A 23,401-nucleotide genomic window follows, 5' to 3' on the forward strand; every position below is an offset into this window, starting at 1 on the left:
GAACTAGGTTTCTGAGAAGTTGATTGTAATAATTGAATAAATAAGATACTCATATAATATGTTTTTTCAAGAGTTAAGCTTGCAGGTGTTTGGGTCCTGGATGGAGCACTACATATTCTGTATTTTAAATGGTAAAACAAATTCATAAAAAAATTTATAAAAATTGCAGATATCCAGGTTTTCCCAGAAACATCTAGTCACTTCATTTCACTAGCAGTTAAACCTTGGAAGTGTGCCAAACACACTTGCAAATAATTGAATCACAGGCATGTTTTTCTACAATGAGAAAAGGGAGAATTACACATATTATTGATAGAATTGGAATTAGCATTCAAGTTAATTCTTCAATATTACTTGAGCTGGTAATAGATGTCTAATCTAAGATAAATATGCAATATTTTAGGTATCAGAACTTTGAAGCACTTGCATCCATAAAAGTTCTGGTTCTTTAAGATAAACAAGTTTTCCTAATTTTTCAATGCTCTTTCATTTCAAATTAACTGTTGAATTTACTTCTTTGAGAGAAAGTTGAAAAAGTGCTTAGTTTAGGTTCATTTATTGCCATTACTGATGAATGAACTTCAACAATTTACTTGGAAGCAGAATAGCATCTCGGGAAGACTGAAAGCTATTGTCTGCACAAAACCTGGCTCCACCATTCACATTCTGACTTTGGGCTGATAACCTCTCTATCTCAATAACTCCCTGAAAAACAGGAATTAAAATTGTGTAAAGATAGTGGTAATATAGTCATGAATGTTATGATGAATGAAATAATACTTGAAAAAGCTTTAGAATGGATGCTCAATGGTAGCTGTTGTCATTGTGATTGGGGTATTTGGGAATTCTAATCTGTTACAATAGCCTGTACATAGCAGCTGGAATTTTGGCTGCTTTCTCCTCACTACACTGCCAGAAATAAAAGCAGCTGTATGTCTTTTCTAGGAAAGTTTTATAATTTCTGGCATTTTATTCATCTAGATTGTGTGTGTGTGTGTGTGTGTGTATGTGTGTGTGTCTCCTCAACAATCTAATGGAACTAATTTTTTTAAAAACCTACATTTTTAAGCTTATTTGACTTGTTTGGGTTATTATAATGATAACAACAGAGCTTTTGACTTTCTAGAGGCAGAGGTTTGAAGGGAGAGAAAGTTCTCTACCTATGGGGGTATCTACTATCCACTGTAATTGAATGTAATAGGGTCTCTCTAAGGTATATGTATTTTGTTCCAACCAATATTTTATCACTGCACTAGTACCCTACCATTAATTATTAGGGTTTCACAGTGTTTTAACAGCCAATAGATATTCTTATCTATTTGATCTGTCTGATGAACATTCTTCGATAGTATTTTAGTAAACCATAGTTGCTTTTAATAAGAATCACATTAATATTCTGTTATCTGCTCTGGAGGAACAAAAAGCTTCTCAAATATTTTCATAGTTGAAGTGATAGATTTTTACTCTGAACTTTTTATTTCCCTTGATTATGTATTTATATTCAATGGTATAATAATAAACCAGTTCTCAGGGTGGGTGAGGGGTCTGGAAGAGCCTTGATGTATAGTAATTTTATATTTCCCTGGCATAAATACTCATATTACACTGGATTTCAAGTACCAAAGTGACATCCTTAGACACCGCATTGAGAAAGTCCATGCACAATTGGCTCTCATGAGCTGGTATAACTAGCTCCAGTGTCCTTGTTGTATTGATAATCAATATTCTTTTTTAAAAAATATAGAAGTTATATGTTCCCCTAAAAATTGTGATCAAAAACTCAACAAATTGTAATAGATAAAATCCAAGAGACATGAAATTAAACAGATAAATTAACTTCAGAATAATGTTTTCCAAAAGCAATGGACACTTAGAGGTTGATTTGTACATTTTATGTGCCAACTCTGTTTGTATGTGTAAACTCTTGCTACATATATTGACCTTCCTGGTAGTTCAAATATTATATAATAACAATATAAGAAAAAAGTTAGAGGTTATTGGTACTTTGGTTTTCTTCCTGCTTTTTCCTCTTGTCAAATGTTTAAGCATGCATGCAGGATCATTCTATGAATTTTATACTAAAGTAGGACAGAAGAGGCTGGACACCTGAGGAATTTTCAGGAAGCAGGTTTTTGACTGCAGGGTTCAGAACGGGCTACCTTCTAAAACTTCTTCCTCTGAACAATGAATCTAGAAATTCTTTGAACTTTATACCCAGTGCGGGGGAGGGCTAGGAGGTTCACATGACAAGTGCTTTTTGTTCTATCCTCTAGACCAGAGAGGTTTAACAAGTTTTGTGTTTTTTTTTTTCAAACCTGGCATTTACAAAAAGAGGAAACTATCAACTACAATGCCCTTCTCCAGAAGTTTTTGCTGATAAAAAGCTTTCTGAAAGGCTAAGAGGAACTTACATGCCACAAATATGGTGGAGGTTTCTGCTTAATTATAGTAAAGGTCTTCTGGGTGGGGGTCTGTGGCCTGCTTCAATATGGATTTCTTTCTGAGCATATCCTTACTTCAGTAATTGTCTTGGCCCAGGAGTTCAGCTCCACATAAACCTGTTTGCCTTTTTAAAAGAACTTTTCACCAGCCTTTGAAGTACTACCATGAAAAATGAAGAGATGTGCTTGTGCCAAGTCCAAGCCTAACATTCTTTAATCTTCAAAATCAACAGAAATATATATATATAAAATGTTTTTGACAAAACAAAGAGTATATGTTAGGGTGAGACTTTAAAATTCATAGAAGCTCAGTAAATCATTTATAACTTTAGTAACTAAAGGATAATTCAAAATACAACCACATTCTCTGTTTTAAATCTAAGTACAATGTCTTTATGGCACTTAAAAACTAATGCTTAATTTTTTTCAAAACTAATTAATTCAACTTTGAAAATTTCAACAAGCATCAGTGTCATACAATTGAATATAAAAAGTTTCTGCTGTGTTTTTTCAAATATCTGTGATCACTGTGATTCCTGTGAATGGAGACAACTAAATCTGACTTTATTAGTATTTTGTAATCTTTGATGTCTACAATGAATTTTGAAATGAGCAAAGAAAAATAACAAAACAGCATTTAGAAAATTCATAAAAGCAGATGTTGATATATAATAAAAACTTTAACATTTTAAAAGAACATAATTATTCTTTTATTTCTTCAATTCTATCTCATTAATGAATAAATAGTCCTAAAAGCTGGTACTATATTTAGTTTTCTGCACTATTTAATAATATATTTGCTTTAAAGCATATAAGATAAACTTACTTTCGAGCTAACTGTATCATTAGTATTATGTGAGAAAGGTTTTTAGAAACTTTCGGTGTCAACTATTTCAGAAAAAAATATTGAGTAAAATGTTTTAGTTTGCGTAGAGATAAATTTGATGCTTACGTTTCTTTAAAAGTCTCCCTTTAACATTCTAATTTCATATCCATATACTTTATATTTATATTTAAATTATTTTAAATTGTTAAAAATTTTAATAGCAAGTGGTTTGTTCACACATACATAAAACAATGAAGTATAAATATATTCTGATGATATCTGTTAAAGAGATCCATATTATTAGATTAAAACTTCTTCAAAATGGCAGGCCCAGTACTCCAACATATTGGCTCAAGAACTGACTTCCTTAATAAGACCTCTAAAGTGTAAGAAATAAAATCAATAGTCAACCAATGGGATGACATCAAACTAAAAAGTTTCTAGCAAAAGAAATAAGAGTGTGAAGAAATACAAAATGGGAGAAAAATCTTTGCCACTTGCACCTCATTAATTTTTAGACTATATAAAGAATTCAAATTACTTAACACCAAAAATCAAACAAGCAACCCAATCAATAAATGGACAAAGGAACTGAGTGGATATTTTACAGGAGAAGAAATACAAATGGTCAACAGATGTATGGAAAAAACTGTTCAACATCTCTATCTATTATAGGAATGCAAATTAAAACTACACTGAGATTCCATCTCATTACAGTCAGAATGGCAACAATCAAGAATACAAGTAACAATAAATGATGGTAAGGATGTGGGGAAAAGGGCACACTCATACATTGCTTGTGGGGCTACAACCACTTTGGAGATTCCTCAGAAAAACTGGAATAAAACCACCATTTGACCCAGCTATCCCACTCTACAGTGAATACCCAAAGATCTTAAAATCAGCATACTACAGTGACACAGCCACATCAATGCTTATAGTACAAAATTCACAATAACTAAGATATTTAACCAACTTAGGTACCCTTCAACAGATGAATGGATAGAGAAAATGTGGTATATACACAATGGAATATTACTCAGCCACAAAAAATGACTTTATGATATTTGCCAATCAATCGCTGGATCTAGAGACTATTATGCTAAGTGAAATAAGCCAATCCCCAAAAATCAAAAGTCAAATATTCTGAAATAAGAAGGCTAACACACAATGTGGGCAGGGGGAATAGAACTCCTCCAGTAGATCAGAAAAAGCAGACTGAGGAGAAGGGAGGGGGTTCAGGAATATGAAAGACAGTAGAATGAATCCGACTTCACTTTCAAAGTATATACATAAATACACAACAGTCAAACTCCACATCATGTACAACCACAAAACTGGGATCCTAAGTACAGTCAGATGTACTCCATTTTGTATAAATATGACAAAATAGACTCTACTGTCATGTATAACTAAGAAGAATAAATTAAAGAATAGATTCAGAATCTACTATGATTGTTGATGTATCCAGTCCCCTTTGTGTAACTCTCAATCATTACATCTATTAGAGCTTAGAAATGTTAGATTTCAGACAAGTTGCTCTTTTTATCATAATGTTTTATTCTTTATTCTCTAAACTCATAATACTTTTTTTCATTAGAGTATACTTTTTATGAAAAAAAGTAAGAAAATAAAAATAAATAAATAAATATGAATATATAAATATATATGTGAATATGTAAATATACATGTGAAAATACATATGAATATACTTATAAATATATGTGATTTTATATATACATAGTTTAAGCTTGAAGCCATTTTGGGGGGTTAGGAATAAGTTTATGGGTAGATTAGAGTTAGGGTTAAGGTATGAACATATGTATCAATATATATGAGTGTATATATAAATGTTCATGTAAAAATATACATGAAAATCTATATATATATATAAACATGGTTTCATATATGGATAGTTTGGGAGTTAGGAGTATCGTTATGATTTAGTCTAAACTACAGTATGAAAACATAAATAAATACATAAATATATATGAATATACATATATAAATATACATATATAAATATTCATGTCAAAATATATATCAATATTTATATATGTTTTATATATAAGCAGATTGAGGTTTAGGGTTAGTACTAGGATTAGAAATACATTTAGAGGTAGGATTATAGTTAGGGTTACTATATATATATAATATATGAGCATATATATATGCTCATATATATAGGAATATAAGTGAAAGCATATGAAAAAAATATAAATATATATGGCTTTATACCTGGACAGGTTTAATGCTACTTGCATGGATAGGGTTAGGGTTAGGTTTAGTGTTTACTGCATGGCTACTGTTTGGTTTAAGGATAGGATATGAATATATAAAAATATATATGTGAATATATAAATATATATGTCAAAATATTTATTAATATATAAATATATAATGTTTTATACATAAGAATTTTTATGGTTGGGGGTATTCTTGGGGTTATGACTAATTTTATGCATATAGATATGGTCATTGTTAGGATATAAACATGTATATCAATATATTTGAGTATATATAAATATATGTGAAAAATATAAATATATACATGGTTTCATAATGGATAGTTTTACAGTTAGATTTATGAAATTGATTTATTTTAAAATAAGGTATGTTATATGTGAATATATAAATATACATGTCAAAATATATATCAATATTCTTATAAATATTATATAGTTTATATAGGACTAGATTCAGGTTTAGGGATAGTGTATTAGGACTAATTTATGGGTTGGATTAAGGTTAAGGTTAGGTTATGATTATATATACCAACATAAATGAAAGTATACATGAAAATATGTGAAAATATATAAGTAAACCTATATAAATACATATGTTTTTATATACAAGTTTAGTGCTATGTGTGATTGCAGTTTGTTTTATACATAAGTTGTGGATATACTAATGAATATATACAAACGTGTATATGGATATATATGTGAATATATAAATATTCAAGTTCATATATATCAAATTCATATAAATATACATGGTTTTATTTATTTTTAAAAAATATTTTTAGCTGTTGATGGACCTTTATTTTATTTTTTAATTTATTTATATGTGGTGCTGAGGTTCAAACCCAGTGCCTCACACATGCTAGGCCAGCGCTCTACCACTGAGCCACAACCCCAGCCCTGTACATGGTTTTATAATAATTTGATTGATATTTAGAAGTAGTGTTAGTGTTTAATGGTAGGATAAGGGTTCAGGCAAGAGTATGAATATATATGATACATATGAATATATCTGTTAAAATATATATAAAAATCTATATCAATATATAAGCTTTACATATAAATAGTTTTATTGCTAGGGGTATAGTTAGGGTTAGGACTAAATTTATTAGTTAAATTAGGGCTAGGGTTAGGATATGAGCATATATATATGTTTATATGAGTATATATATGAATACATATGAAAAATATATATTAAAACTATAAAAATAAATGATTTCATATATCTATACAGTGTTATATTTAGGGTTAGGGTTTGTTTTACAGATAGGGTATAAATATATAAATGAATTTATATGGGTACACATGTAAATATAAAAAATAGGTATGTCAAAATATATATGAATATTGATATGTATGGCTTTGTGTATAAATATATTTATGATTACTTTTGTTATGGTTAGGACTAAGTTTAGGAATAGGGTTAGGGTAATGTTAGGGCATGAAGATATGTATCAATATAGATGATTATATACAAATACAGATGTTAGAATACATATGAAAATCTACATGTATGTATGTATATATGATTTCATAATAGATAGTTTTAAGGTTATGGATATAGTTATTGGTTGTTTTTAAATAGTGTATGAATATATAAGTAAATATATATAAAATATGTATATATATATTTCATATATGGGTAATTTTACAGTTAGGTGTATGGTTATGGTTTGGTTTAAAGATATGAATATATAAATGAATATATATGAACATATGAATATATATGAACATATGAATATATATGAATATGCGTGAATATATAAATCTACATGTCAGTATATATCAATAGTCATATAAATATATATAGTTTTATATACAAGTTGGTTGAGGCTTAGAGGTAGTGTTAGGTTTAGGACCAAGTTTGGGTTATGGATAGGGATATATTATATATTATATATATATATATATATATATATATATATATATAGAGAGAGAGAGAGAGAGAGAGAGAGAGAGAGAGAGAGAGTTATATATACATAGCTAGTGATATATATATATATATATATATATATATATATATATATATATATATACATACATATACATACATACACACAACTCTATTTCAGGATAAATGAGTATATATATATATATATATATATATATATATATATATATATAATTTGAAAATATATATAGTGACATATATTAATATATATGGTGTCAAATATAGAGAGTTTTATTGTATGATTATGCTTTGATTTGAAGGCAGTGAATGAATATATATAAAATATACATATGAAAGTATATGTGAAAATATAAATATATATCAAAATATATGTGAATATTTTTATAAATACATTTATGTTTTATTATAAGGTTAGGAGAGATTTTGAGGTAGGATTAGTGTTAGGTTATGTACATATATTTCAATATATATGAATATGTCTATATATGTGAAAATATATATGATAATCTATATATATTCACAGTTTATAAATGAATAATTTTATTAGAGTTATGTGTATGGTTATAGTTTGTTTTAAAAATATGATATGAAGATATAATTGAATATATATTAATATAAATATGAATTTATGTGAATATATAAGTATAACTGTCAAAACATATATCAATATTTATAAAATACATATGATTTTATATATAAATAGGTAGTATTAGCATTAGGTTTAGGTAAGCTTAGAGGTAGAGTTAGGGTTAGAATATGAACATATATAAAAAATATATGAATATATATAAATATATATATGATTATATATTTTTAAATCTTATGTAAATATATGATTTTATATATGGATAGGTTTAGTAGTACATATATGGTTACATTTGATTTAAATATTGTTTATGAATATATAAATATATAGGAACTTCATATGAATATACAAATATATTTGTTAAAATATACATGAAAATCCATATAAATATATGTTTTTATATGTAAATACTTATATGGTGAAGGGTAATGTTAGAGTTAGGACTAAATTTAGGGCTAGAGTTAGATTTAAGATATAAATTATATATATATATAAAGATATAAGTATATATAAAAATATATATGAAAACCTATCATATATATGCTTTTATATATTCATATATTTTGATTAAGGTGTATATAAAGATAGACATGGATCTATAAATTAATATACATGAACATATTTATCAATATATATGTGAACATGTAAATATACATGTCAAAATATACATGACTATCATATGAATATATGTGGTTTATATATAAGTAGGTTTATGTTTGGGGTAGTGCTAGCTTTAGGACTAAGTTAGGGGTGGGATATGAACATATATATCAATATATATTAATAGAAGTTGAAATTAGAAACTACCGTATGGCAGTTTGTTAGCTATGCTCAAAGGTAGATTCAGTTACACTGTTTGTAAAATAGTAGATGGACAAATCTTTGAATTTTCTTATCTCACTTGTTGTGGATTTCATTATTTGGTACCTGGCAATATGTTACTTTACATGACTGTTCAAAAGTAGAAACTAAACATTTGTGTGTTTCTAGTGTTTAGCTAGCATCATAAGTATGCCATATTCTTGGTGCTCAGTTCCTACTGAGCCTGTGGGGAAAATGTCATTTTTTGACACTTTTGAAGATGAAACATTGTGCAATCAATAAAAGTAATGCTTTTTTGTATCCCCTTTGGTTTCTCTTAAAAATCTCTCTTTGTGATTCTAAAAGCTATTTTAGAAATCACTTAATATTAAATTTAAATTATGAAGTCATAAGAAGTAGATGCAAAATAGAGTTTAATGGAGCTGACTGAAAAACACCATTTACAGATTTATGTATCTTTCCAGCAAGAAGATAGAAGATAATCTATTGATTATTAAAGAAGTTTAACTTTTTATTCATTGGTTCTTTTGAGTTATACATGACAGCAGAATCTATTTTGATATGATTATACAAGCATGGAATAGATCTTATTCTAGTTCGAGTCCCATTTTTATGTAAGTACATGGTGGTGAGATTCACTGTGTTGTTTTCAGATACATACATAGGAAAAGTATGTCAGATTCATTCCGTTGTCTTTCCTCTACTTATCCTGCTCTCTCCTCTCTGTTCCCTATTGTTTAATCTACCGCACTTCTTTTTTTATGATTTATTATTTCTACCTGATAATAATGACATCAAATGTTATTGTAGCTTTCATTATATGCCAGGAATAATTCTAAACTATTTACATATGTTAATTTACTTAACTCTAAGAGAATCCCAAGAGTGCTACTATTTTTTTTATTGGTTGTTCAAAACATTACAAAGCTCTTGACATATCATATTTCATACATTAGATTCAAGTGGGTTATGAACTCCCATTTTTACCCCAAATACAGATTGCAGAATCACATCGGTTACACATCCACATTTTTACATAATGCCATATTAGTAACTGTTGTATTCTGCTACCTTTTCTATCCTCTACTATCTTCTATTCTTTCCCTCACCAACTCTCTTATTATGCATGAGATTCCACCTATCAGAGGAAATATTTGACCTTTGGTTTTTTGGTGGGACTGGCTTACTTTGTGTAGCATGATTGTCTCCAGATCATTCCATTTATTGGTAAATGTTATGAAGCCATTCTTCTTTTTAGCTGAGTAATACTCCATTGTGTATATATACCACATTTTATTTATCCATTTATCTCTTGAAGAGTACATAGGTTGGTATAGCTTAGCTATTGTGAATTGAACGGTTGTGTCACTGTAGTACATTGATTTTAACATCTTTGGATAACTGTGTTAAATGGTGGTTCCATTCCAAGTTTTCTGAGGAATCTCCATACTGCTTTCCATATTAGCTGCACCAATATGCAGTCCCATCAGCAATGTATGAGTTTACATTTTCCCCCACATCCTTGCCAACACTTATTGTTGCTTGTATTCTTGATAACTACCATTCTGACTGGAGTAAGATGAAATCTTAGTTTTGATTTACATTTCTCTAATTATCAGAGATGTTGAACATTTTTTCATGTATTTGTTGGTCAATTGTATTTTTTCTTCTGTGAAGTGTCTGTTCAGTTCCTTTGCCCATTTATTCACTGGGGTATTTGTTATTTTGATGTTAGGTTTTTTGAGCTCTTTACATATCCTGAAGATTAATGCTCTCTCTGAGGTGCATGTGGTAAAGATTTTCTTCCACTCTTAAGGCTCTCTCTTCATGTTATTGATTATTTTCTTTGCCAAGAAGAAGCTTTTTAATTTGAACACATCCCATTTACTGGTTCTTGATTTTTCTTCTTGTGCTTTAAGAGTCTTGTTAGCTTTTACAATGTTGAGGTATGTTCCTACAATCCCTAGTTTTTCTAGTGTTTGAGTATGAAAGGGTGCTGTATTTTTTAAAATGCTTTCTCTACATCAACTGATATAATTATATGATTCTTATCTTTAAGTCTATTGATGTGATGAGTTATATTTATTGATTTCCATATGCTTAACCAACTTTGCATCCCTGGAATGAACCCCACTTGATCATGGTGCACTATTTTTTAAAATATGTTTTTGTATGTGATTTGCCAGAATTTTATTGAGAATTTTTGCATCAATGTTTTGGGGGGGCACACCTGAGATATTTAAAAAGCCTCTACTCAGCCTTGGTGCCAAGGAGATTTTGGTCTGGCATTGCAAGTCGTTTTGTGGCTTCTCCCACTTAATGGATCATGCAAAGACCATAGTGACTTCAGTCTTTGCTGGGCTAGAGAGGCTGTTTTGTAGCTCCAGAATTGAGCATTACCTATTGGGCTTGGACAGCCCTCCTTCTACCTTATTTGGCAAATGAACATTCCATGAAAATCCTTTGAAGCCCCCTTGTATAAATAAAGAAAATATGGGCTCTTCTCACTCTCACCTTCCAGTGTGGAAGCAGGACCTCTAAGTTTGCAGAGCCATCCCACCACTGCTTTTTGAAAAATACTTTCTCTGTTGTGTGATTTTTTGCCATTTTTCTCAGCCTGAACTCTCTATGCAGAGGAAGCTCAAATTTCATAGCTCCTGTGGGACAGGGGTGAGAAATGCTCATCAAGGATATTGGTCTTGAATTTTCTTTCCTTGATGTGTCTCTGCCTGTTTTGGGTATCAGGATGGTACTAGCTTAATAGAATGAGTTTGGAAGGGTTCCTTCCTTTTCTATTTCATGAAATAATTTGAGGAGTATTGGTATTAATTCTTCTTTGTAGGTCTTATAGAACTCAGCTATGAATCCATCTGGTCCTTATTAGGTCAGTTTGAGGTGGCTAAGGGAACAAATCACCAGGCAACCCGCACTCATGAAAGAACAACCAGTCAGGTGCCGACAGACAAGGAGTGATAGTGCCCCATAACCACCTGTCAAACAGTGGGCTCTCTTGACAAATCCTGGAAGGACACAGATCCCAGCAACATCCCCCCAACCAAGCAGGAGGACAAAGGACTCTAAAAATCTCCCTTTCCTGTCCCAAGCCCTCCCTTCCTGCCCTAAGCCCAATAAAACTCCAATCCAGCTGGGCCTGGGTGCTATTCTTCCAGACACACTCTGTTGGACTGGAGGGTCTTGCCTGGGAGCAAATCTCAATAAAACCTTGCTCAGCTGCTTTTAATCTGCCTCCTTTTGATCACCAGTGCCTGACCTTACAGTCCTGGCCTTTTCTTGGTTGGTAGGCATTTGATGGTGTCTTCTATTTCCTTGCTTGAAATTGATCTGTTTAAATTGTGTGTATGTCTTCTTTACTGAGTTTGGATTCATCATATGCCTCTAGAAATTTGTTGGTATCTTTGAGGTTTCCTATCTTACTGGAGTATAAATTTTCAAAATAGTTTCTAGTTGTTTACTGTATTTCATTAGTGTCTGTTGTGATGTTTCCTTTTCCATCACAAATTTTATTAATTTGAGATTTCTCCATCCTTCTTTTTGTTAGGGTGGCTAAGGGTTTGTCTATTTAATTTATTTTTCAAAGAACCATCTTTTTGTTTTGTGAATTTTTTAAATTGTTTCTTTTGTGTCAATTTCATTTATTTATGCCCTAATTTTAATTATTTCCTATCTTCTACTACTTTTGGTGTTGGTTGGTTCTTCTTTTTCTAGGGCTTTGAGATATAATGTCAGGTCATTTAGTTGTTGACTTTTTATCCTTTTAATGAATGAGCTTAATGCAATGGACTTTCCTCTTAGCACTGTCTTCATAGTGTCCCAGAGATTTTGATAAGTTGTATCAGAGTTCTCCTTGATCTCTAATGATTTCTTTATCTCCTCCCTGATGTCTTCTATTATCCATGCATCATTCAATAGTGCATTATTTAGTCTCCAGGTGTTGCAGTAGCTTCTTATTTTAATTTTATCAATAGAGGAAAAAGTAGGCTCTTCATCACATTGATTAGGCCCTGATTTACTTAACAAGACTCCTAAGGCACAAGAAATAAAATCAAGAATTTATAAATAGGATAGACTCAAACTGAAAAGCTTCTCCTCAGCAAAAGAAACAATCAATGAGGTCAAGAGACAGCCTACATTTGGGGAGCAAATTTTTGCCACATATACATCAGATAGAGCACTAATCTCCAGGATATATAAAGAATTCAAAAAACTAAACGTCAAAGTAACAAGCAACCCAATCAATAAATGAGCTAAAGAGCTGAACAGACACTTCTCAGAAGAAGATATATTTATTGATCAATTGTATATCAATTGATCAATAAATATATGAAAAATGCTAACATCTCTAGTAATTAGAGAAATGCAAATCAAAACTACTCTAAGATTTCATCTTACACCAGTCAGAATGGCAGTTATAAAGAATACAGCAATAATAAGTGTTGGCAAGGATATGGGGAGAGAGGTGTACTTATACTTTGCTGGTGGGAATGCAAACTGGTGCAATCAATCTGGAAAGGTGTATGGACATTCCTTAGAAAACTTGGAATGAAACCACCATTTGACTCAGCTATCCCACTGCTCAATTTATACCCAAAGGACTTAAAACAGCATCCTACAGTGACACAGCTACATCAATGTTTATAGCAGCTCAATTCACAATAGCTAAATTGTGGAACTTACCAAATGCCCTTCAACAGATGAATGGATAAAGAAACTGTAGTATATATACACAATGGAATATCACTCGGCATTAAAAGAGAATAAAATTATATTTGCAGGTAAAGGAATGGAGTTAAAGAATATCATGCTAAGTGAAGTAAGCCAATCCCCAAAACCAAAGGCCAAATGTTCTCTCTGATAAGTGGATGCTGATCCATAGTGGGGGTGGGGGGATGAGAAAAATGAAGGAACTTTGATTGGGCAAAGGGGAGGGAGAGGCAGGGAGGGGAAATGGGGGAAGGAAAGTTGGTGGAATGAGATGGACATCATTACCCTAGGTACATGTATGAATGTACATATTGTGTGATGCTACATCGTGTACAGAGAAATGAAAAGTTGTGCTGCAATTGTGTACAATGAATCAAAATGCACTCTGCTGTCATATATACAATTAATTAATTAATTAATTTGAAAAAGAATCTTGTTAAGGAAGTTAGTTCCTAATCTGACACAGTGAAGAGTTGGGCCTACCTTTTCTTCTATTAGGTGCAAGGTCTCTATTCTAGTGCCTAAGTCTTCAATCCACATGTATTGATCCATATGTATTTCTAATTTTCTCAGCACCATTTGTTGAAGAGGCTATTTTTTTCTCCAGTGAATGTTTTTGGCACCTTTGTCTAGTATGAGATAATTGCATTTATGGGGGTTTGTCTCTGTGTCTTCTAGTTTGTACTTTTGGTCTATGTGTCTGTTTAAGCGCCAATACCATGCCATTTTGTTACTATTGCTCTGTAGTATAGTTTAAGTGATGTCTCCTGCTTCACTCTTCTTGCTAAGGATTGCTTTAGCTGTTCTGGGCATTTTATTTTTCCAAATGAATTTCATGATTGTTTTTTCTAGTTCTCTGAAAGAATTTCAATAGGATTTTAATAGAAATTGCATTAAACTTGTATAATGCCTTTGGTAGTATGGACATTTTGATAATATTAATTCTGCCTATCCAGGAGCATGGGAGGTATTTATTTCCATCTTCTTTAAACCAAACCATAACCATATGCCTAACACTAATACTATCCATATATAAAAATATATGTATATGGATTTTCATATGTACTTTACATATATCCATATATGGGTATATGTTCTTACACTAACCCTAACCTACCTGTAAACTTAGTCCTTACCTTAACACCACCAATAACAAAAAAAGAACTTTATATATAAAACCTTATATATTTGTATAAATGTTCATATATATTTTTATATTCATATATATTTGTATATCTATTTATTTATGCATTTATTACTCATCTATGAATCACTTTGTATCCATACACCTTACACTAAATGTATCTATATATAAAAATCTATATATATTTACATATATATAGCTTAAATGTTAGGTGTAGGTATGGTTCGTTTATCCATGTTTTCATACATATTTCCACTTGAATATTCATTTATACACTCATATATTTTGATATATATTTTCATACACTAACCCTAAACCTAGCCTAATAACTAAACTTAGTCCTACCTGTAACAATATCATCAATCATAAAACTTTTTATATATAAACCACATATATTTATATGAATATTTATATATAGTCACATATATATTCATATATATAGTCATATGTATTCAGTCATATATTTATACCCTATCTTTTAATTAAACTGCAACCATTCACCCAAGATTAAACCTATTCATATATCAAACCATATACATGTATTTTGATTTTAATATTTATTTTCACACATATATTCATTTATAATCTCATATTTATTGATAAATGTCCATACCCTAAAGCTAAACCTAAAGCTACCCATAAATTTTGTCGTAACCCTAGAACTACCACTAACCATAATATGTATACCAAACTATACATTTATATGATATTCATGTATATTTTGATACATATTAATATATTCACATATACATTCTCATATATATTCATATATATTCATTTATATATTCCCACCACATATTTAAACCAAATTGTAACCATAGAAATAACCTTAAAAATATCCTTTCATAAAACCATATTTATTTTTTTATATATTATCACAGGTATATTCACACATATACTAATTTATATTGATATATATGTTCATAACCTTGTCTTAACTCTAATGCTGCCCATGAACTTTTTACTAATTCATACATATATTTATTTATATATTCATACAATATCACTAAACCAAAAAAACATAACCATATAAGTAAGACTAAATATATTTATATATCAAACCATATATATTTATTATAGTTTCTATAGCTTTTCCCATAAATATATTAATCTTTATACTCATTAATACATATATATGTTCATATCCTAAATCTAAACCTAGCCCTAGCCCCAATCTGTGTCCTAACTCTAACAGTACTCTCAACCATAAAACATTTATATGTAAAACCATATATTATATAAATATTCATATATATTTTGACATGTTTATTTGTATTTTCACATATATATTTATATTTGCATATATATTCATTTATACATTCATACCATATTTTTAAACCAAACCATATACATACACCTAAGACTAATCCTATCATATATAAAACCATATATATTTAGTTTTAGTTTAGTTTTTATATATATTTTCACATCTATATTCATTTATATACTCATATATATTGATATATATGTTTGTACATTAGCACTAACCCTAACCCTATACTTAAAATTACTTCTAATCCTAACATTACCCTCAACTATAAAATATTTTATACATAAACAATGTGTATTTATATAAGTATGAATATATATTTTGACATATATATTTATATATTCACATATACTCACATGCATACATATATATTTTTAGTATATCATACCCTATCATTTAACCAAATAATAACCATACACCTCTATTCATTTTTCAAACCATATATATTTATTTATATTTTCATACATATTATAACATATATATTTATTTACATACTAATATATATGGATACATAAGTTCATACTCCAGCCCTAACACTAAGTATACTTAGGGTTACTTATACTTAGACCTAATCCTAACAATACTAGCAACTATAAAACTCTTTAAATATTAAACTAATGGGGGCAATGGCCAGGGTCTCATGGGGGGATTTTTCTACCTGCTCAGGAGGGTGTAGCCACTCTAAAACTTAAAGTCTCAAATAATTAGTGAAGAACAAAAGACAAATAATCAGAATTATGTTTACCAAAGCTAAGTCCCTGATAGATCTAGTCCACATAGGTGCTGAAAATAGATGAAAGAAAGATAGCTCCAGTGGTTTATTTAAGAGGGTACTTTGAAGGCAGGAATAAGGTTTCAAGGAAGGAGTCTTGCTTCATGATGTCTTGCAATCATCAGGTTGATTGACATCTTAGCAGGTCACACCCATCTCATGTGCTGTGTGGGCCATGGCAGAGAGGGTTAGAAATTCACACTGTCCATGGGCAATTGACCAGAGAAAATGTCTTCTGGTCATTTCCAGACCCCAGATGTTTTTAACCACTAAGCTTCCATGCAAGGTGACCCACATGCAACCCATGGATGGCTTGTGACATTAAACCATATATATTTATATGAATATTCATATGTAATTTGACTTGTATATTTATTTGTGTATTTTTTACATGTGTATTTATTTTTCAAATACATATGCATGTATATATACATATATGTTCACTTATATATTCTGACCCTATCTTTAAACCAAATATATATTAATATATATTATTTTGTTTTACATATATTTTCACATATATACTCATATGTACTGAAAAATATGTTACTATCACACCCTAAACATTAAATTAGTCTTAATCCTAACTGTACCCTCAAACATAAAACATTTTATATATAAAACCACATATATATGAATATTCATATATATATTTCCATATGGTGTTTATATTTTCATCATATATTCATATATATGTTTATTTATATATTCTGATTATATCATTAAACCAAACCTTAACCTTATACCTAACACTAAACTTATGCATATATCAAACCAAATATGTTTTTTAGGTTTTAATATATATTTTCACATATATATTCACTTATCCACTCATATATATCGATATATATATATTCATACCTTAATCTTAACTCTTGACCAACCTCTGAGTTCTAGCCCAAACAGTATTCTTAATCATAAGTCATTTTATATATAAACCATATATATTTATATGAATATTCATAAACATTTTGACATGTATATTTATATTTTTTCATATATATATTCAATCCTATTTTTAAAGCAAATCATAACAATACACCTAACACTGAATATATTCATATGTCAAACTATATATTTATTTATGTTTTCATATTTATTTTCATCTGTGAATGCATGTATATAACTTTACTAATAGTATGTTTATACTGTAAACATAAACTTAGCCCTACCTCTACTTAGTCCTAACTCTATAATACCTAAGTCAATACCCTCAACACAAAACAATTTAAATATAAAACCATACATATTTATATGAATATGCATATGTATTTGAACATATATATTTATATTTTAATATATATTCATATATAGGTACTAATATTCTTGTACATTCTTTTATATATTCTGACATTATCTTTCAATGAAACCATAATCATGCAGTTAATACTAAACCTCCTCATATATTAAAAAAATACATATTCTCATATGTATCCATTTATATACTCAAATACATTGATATATATTTACCATAATCCTAAACCTAGCCTTAGTCCAACCTTAAATCTAACACTAACAATATCCTCACCCATAAATATTTTAAAATAGAAAACCATATATATTCATGTGACTATTTATATATAAACATGTATGTTCATATTTTTACATATAAATTAATATATATACACATATATGTATATTCCTTTATATATTCTAACATTATCTTAAACCAAACTCTAAACATATACCTAACAATAAACCTATCCATACATAAAATGATATATATTTATTTATGTTTTCATATATGTATATTCACATATATATTCATTTATTCATTCATATATATTGATATATGTGTTTATACAACAACCATAACCCTAATCCCACCCCTAAATTTAATACTAACCATAATAAATATTCAACTGCAAAATTTTTAAAAGTAAACTGTATATATTTACATGAATAACATATATATTTGGACATGAATATTTATATTTTCACATATATACCCATACATATGTTCATTTATATTTATATATATATTTATAAATATCTGACCTTATCATTCAACCAAAGCATAATTATACACCCAACACTAAAACCTGCCATATAACAAGCCATATATTTTCATTTATATACTCATAGATATTGATATATATGTTCATACCCTAACCCTAACCCTACAGTTACCCCTAAACTTAGTCCTAATCATAATGTATTTCATATATAAAGCATATTTATATAAATATTTATATTCTGACATGTATATTTATTTTTCTGAATGTATACTAATGAATATATTCATATACTCAGACTCTTAAACCAAACTGTAATCATACACCTAACACTAAACTTATTCATATTTCAAACCATATGTGTTTATTTAGGTTTTCATATATATTTTCACATATATAATTATTTATATACTTATATATGTTGATATATATATTAACACTTTGAATCATAACCCTAGCAGGATTCTTAACTTAGTCCTAATGCTAAGAGTAAACTCAACCATTAAACATTATATATAAAACCTCATATATCTATATAAATATTTTAAAATATATATTCATATATTCACATATATACTTATGTATATATTCATACCCTTTTTAAAAACCAAACTATAACCATACCCTAACACAAAACCTATCCATATATCAAATCACATATATTTACATTTATATATATAACCACATATATATTCATTTATATAGATATAAATATTATATATAAATATATATATAAATATAAATATAAAATATATATATATATATATATATATATATATATATATATATATATATATATATATATATAATCAAACCCTAACCCTAATTATATACTTACCCAAAAGTTTGGTGTTAACCCTAACTGTTCTCTTAACCATATAACATTATCTATATAAACCATACGTATTTACATACATATTCATATATATTTTGATATGTATATTTATATTTTCACATATATTCGTATATACTCGTTTATATTCCTATATATTTATTGGTATATTCTGACCCTATCTTTAAACCAAACTGTAACCATTTATCTAACACTAAACCTTTCTATATATCAAACCATACATAATTATTTATATTTTCATATATATTTCATATTTGTATTCATTTTTATATTATTTATATACTTATATAAATTAATAAATGTTCATATTCTTTATATGAATATATGTATATTGATATGTAAGTTTATAATATACCCTAACCTTAACCATAGCCCTATCCCTAAACTTAGGACTAACTCTAACTGTACCCATAACCATAAAATAATTTTTATATAAAATAATATATATTTATATAAATATTCATATATATATTTTGAAATATTTATAGTCACATATATATTAATGTATGTAATAACATATATTAATGTATATTTATTTATAAATTAATACTCTATCTTTAAAAGAAACCATAACAATAAACCTAATGCTAAACTTATTAATTGTTCATATGTATTATCACATGTATATTCATTTATATACTCACATATATTAATATATGTTCATACCTTTTCTAACACAAACTCTACCCCTATAGTCTTCACCCTAACAAAAAAAACAACCATAAAATTTTTATATATAATTATATATTGATATAAATGTTTTATATTATTTTGACATATGTATATATATTCATACATATATTAATTTATATTCATATATATCCATTTATATATTTTAACCCTATTTTTAAACCAAACTGAAACTATACACCTAATGCTAAAACTACTCATATATCAATATATTATATTTATTTAAATTTTTATATTAATTTTCACATAAAACTGCATGTATATACTCATATATATTAATGTATATGTTATATATAAATTAATGTATATGTTCATACCATAGTCCTACCCCTAAAGTTTGTCCTAAACCCAAAGTATCCCAACCATAAATCTCTTCATGTGTAAAAATATATACATTTATAAATATTAATATTTATTTTGTATTTTTATATTTCAATATATATTCATATTTATTCATTTACATACTTTGACCCTGTTTTTAAACAGAACTGTACACATAGACCTCGCACTATTCTTAACTATATATCAAACCACATATATTTATATAGGTTTTCACATATATTATCCTATGTATACTTATTTATATACTCATATATATTGATATATATGTTCATACCTAACCCTAGCCTTACCCCTACAGTTATTACTAATACTAACATTATCCTCAACCAAAAAATATTGTATATATAAAACCACATATATTTATATAAATATTTGTATATATGTAGACATATGTATTATACATAAGCATATGTATATAGTCACATATAAATTAATGTATGTATCCATACATATTCATTCATATATTTATACTCATTTTTTATCAATTCACAACAATTCACCAAAAACTAAATATATAAATATATAAAGCCATAAATATTTATATAAATTTTTCTATTTATATTCACACACACACACACACACACACATATATATATATATATATATATATATATATATATATACATATATATATATATATGTTCATATATATATTTATATCTGACTCTAACCCTAAGTTTATGCATAAACTGAGTCCTAACCCTAACCCTACCCTATCCTTAAATCTAATCCTAATTACACATAAAACTATGTATTTATATATGGCTTTTTATATACATTCTGACCACTATATCTTTGTATTCACAGATAACTTCATATATATATATATATTCATTTATACATTCATTCCCTATATTTATATCAAACTGAAACCATTCTCCTAATATTTATCATATCCATATATGGAACCATACATGTATATATAGGTTTTTGTATATATTTTTACATCTATATTCATAAATATTGGTTTATATGTTCATATCTACCACTACCCCATATGAATCTCAACCCTAAAATTTCTCCTAAACCTAAATCAATTTATTTATAAAATCATATAGATTATGTGAATATTCATTATATTTGACATGTATATTCATATGTTCATATTTAAATTCATACATATTCATGCTCTATCTCTAAACCAAACTGTAACCATACACCAAAACCTAAACCTATTCATATAAGAAACCATATATATTTATGTACATTTTCATATATTTTTTTCACATATATATTTATGTATATTGATATACATGTTCATATGATAACCCTAATTCTTATCCTACCTCTAAATTGAGTCCTAATCTTTACACTGCCCCTAAACCTATCCTAATTATATATAAAACCTTTTAGTTCTATCCTTAACACTAACCCTAATCATAAAAGCATTTATACATAAAACCATTTACATTTCTGAATATTTACATATATTGTGATATACATATTTTACATTCATATATGTTCATTTATAGATTCATATCCTATCTTTAAACCATATTGTAACCATACATCTCACTGTAAACATATTGATATATGAAATTAAATATATTTATATAAATTTTCATATATTTTTTCATATACTTATTCACATATATATTCATATAGGTTCATATCCTAAAACCTAACCATACACCTATTTCTAAATTTACCCCTAACCTTTATACTACCCCTAAACCTAAGCCTAATTTTATATAAAACCATATATATGTGAATATTCACATATATTTTAAAATGTACATTTATTATTCATATGTCCATTCATATATCTATTCATTTTTATTTATGTATATATTCATACCCTATCTTTAAACCAAACCATAACAATACTCTTAACCCTAAACTTATCCATATATAAAACTATATATATTTATGTAGGTTTTCATGTTTATTCACATACATATTCATATATATAGATATATATACATTCATACACTAATTCTAACTTTACTGCCTCCCCTATACTTACTTCTAACAATAATATTATCCCAGTCATAAAAGTATTTATAAATAAAACCATATATATTTGTATGATTATTGATGTATATTGACCTAAATATTTATATATTCACATATGTATTTTATACATATTTATATACATATTCTTTTATATAATCATACATTATCTTTTTCCTATGATTTATGTATTTAGTCTAATTTATTATACATGACAGCAGAATGCATTTTGATTCATAGTACACATAAAGAGCACAATTTTTCATGTCTCTGGTTGTACACAAAGTAGAGTCACACCATTCATGTCCTCATACATACACTTAGGGTAATGATGACCATCTCATTCCACAATCTTTCCTACCCCCATGACCCGTTCTTTCCCTCCCTCCCCTTTGCCCTATCTAAAGTTCCTTCATTCCTCCAATGCTCTCCTCAACATCCATCCATATATCAGAGAAAACATTCAGCCTTTGTTTTTTGGGGGGGGATTGGCTTACTTCACTTAGCATGATATTCTCTATCCATTTAGCTGCAAAAGCCATGATTTTATACTCTTTTAATGCTGAGTGGTATTCCATTATGGATATATACCCACAGTTTCTTTATCCATTTATCTCTTGAAGGGCATCTAGGTAGGTCCCACAATTGTGAATTGAGCTGCTATAAATACTGATGTGGTTGCATCACTGTAGCATGTTGTTTTTAAGTCCTTTGGGAATAAACTGAGGAGAGGGATAGCTGGGTCAAATTGTGGTTCCATTCCAAGTTTTCCAAAGAATCTCCATACTGCTTTCTAGGTTGGTTGCACCAATTTGCAGTCCCACCAGCAATGTATGAGTGTGCCTTTTTCCTCATATCTTTGCCAACACT

This window comes from Marmota flaviventris, chromosome 1 (assembly GCF_047511675.1).
Source record: "Marmota flaviventris isolate mMarFla1 chromosome 1, mMarFla1.hap1, whole genome shotgun sequence".
NCBI classification, from domain to species: domain Eukaryota; kingdom Metazoa; phylum Chordata; class Mammalia; order Rodentia; family Sciuridae; genus Marmota; species Marmota flaviventris.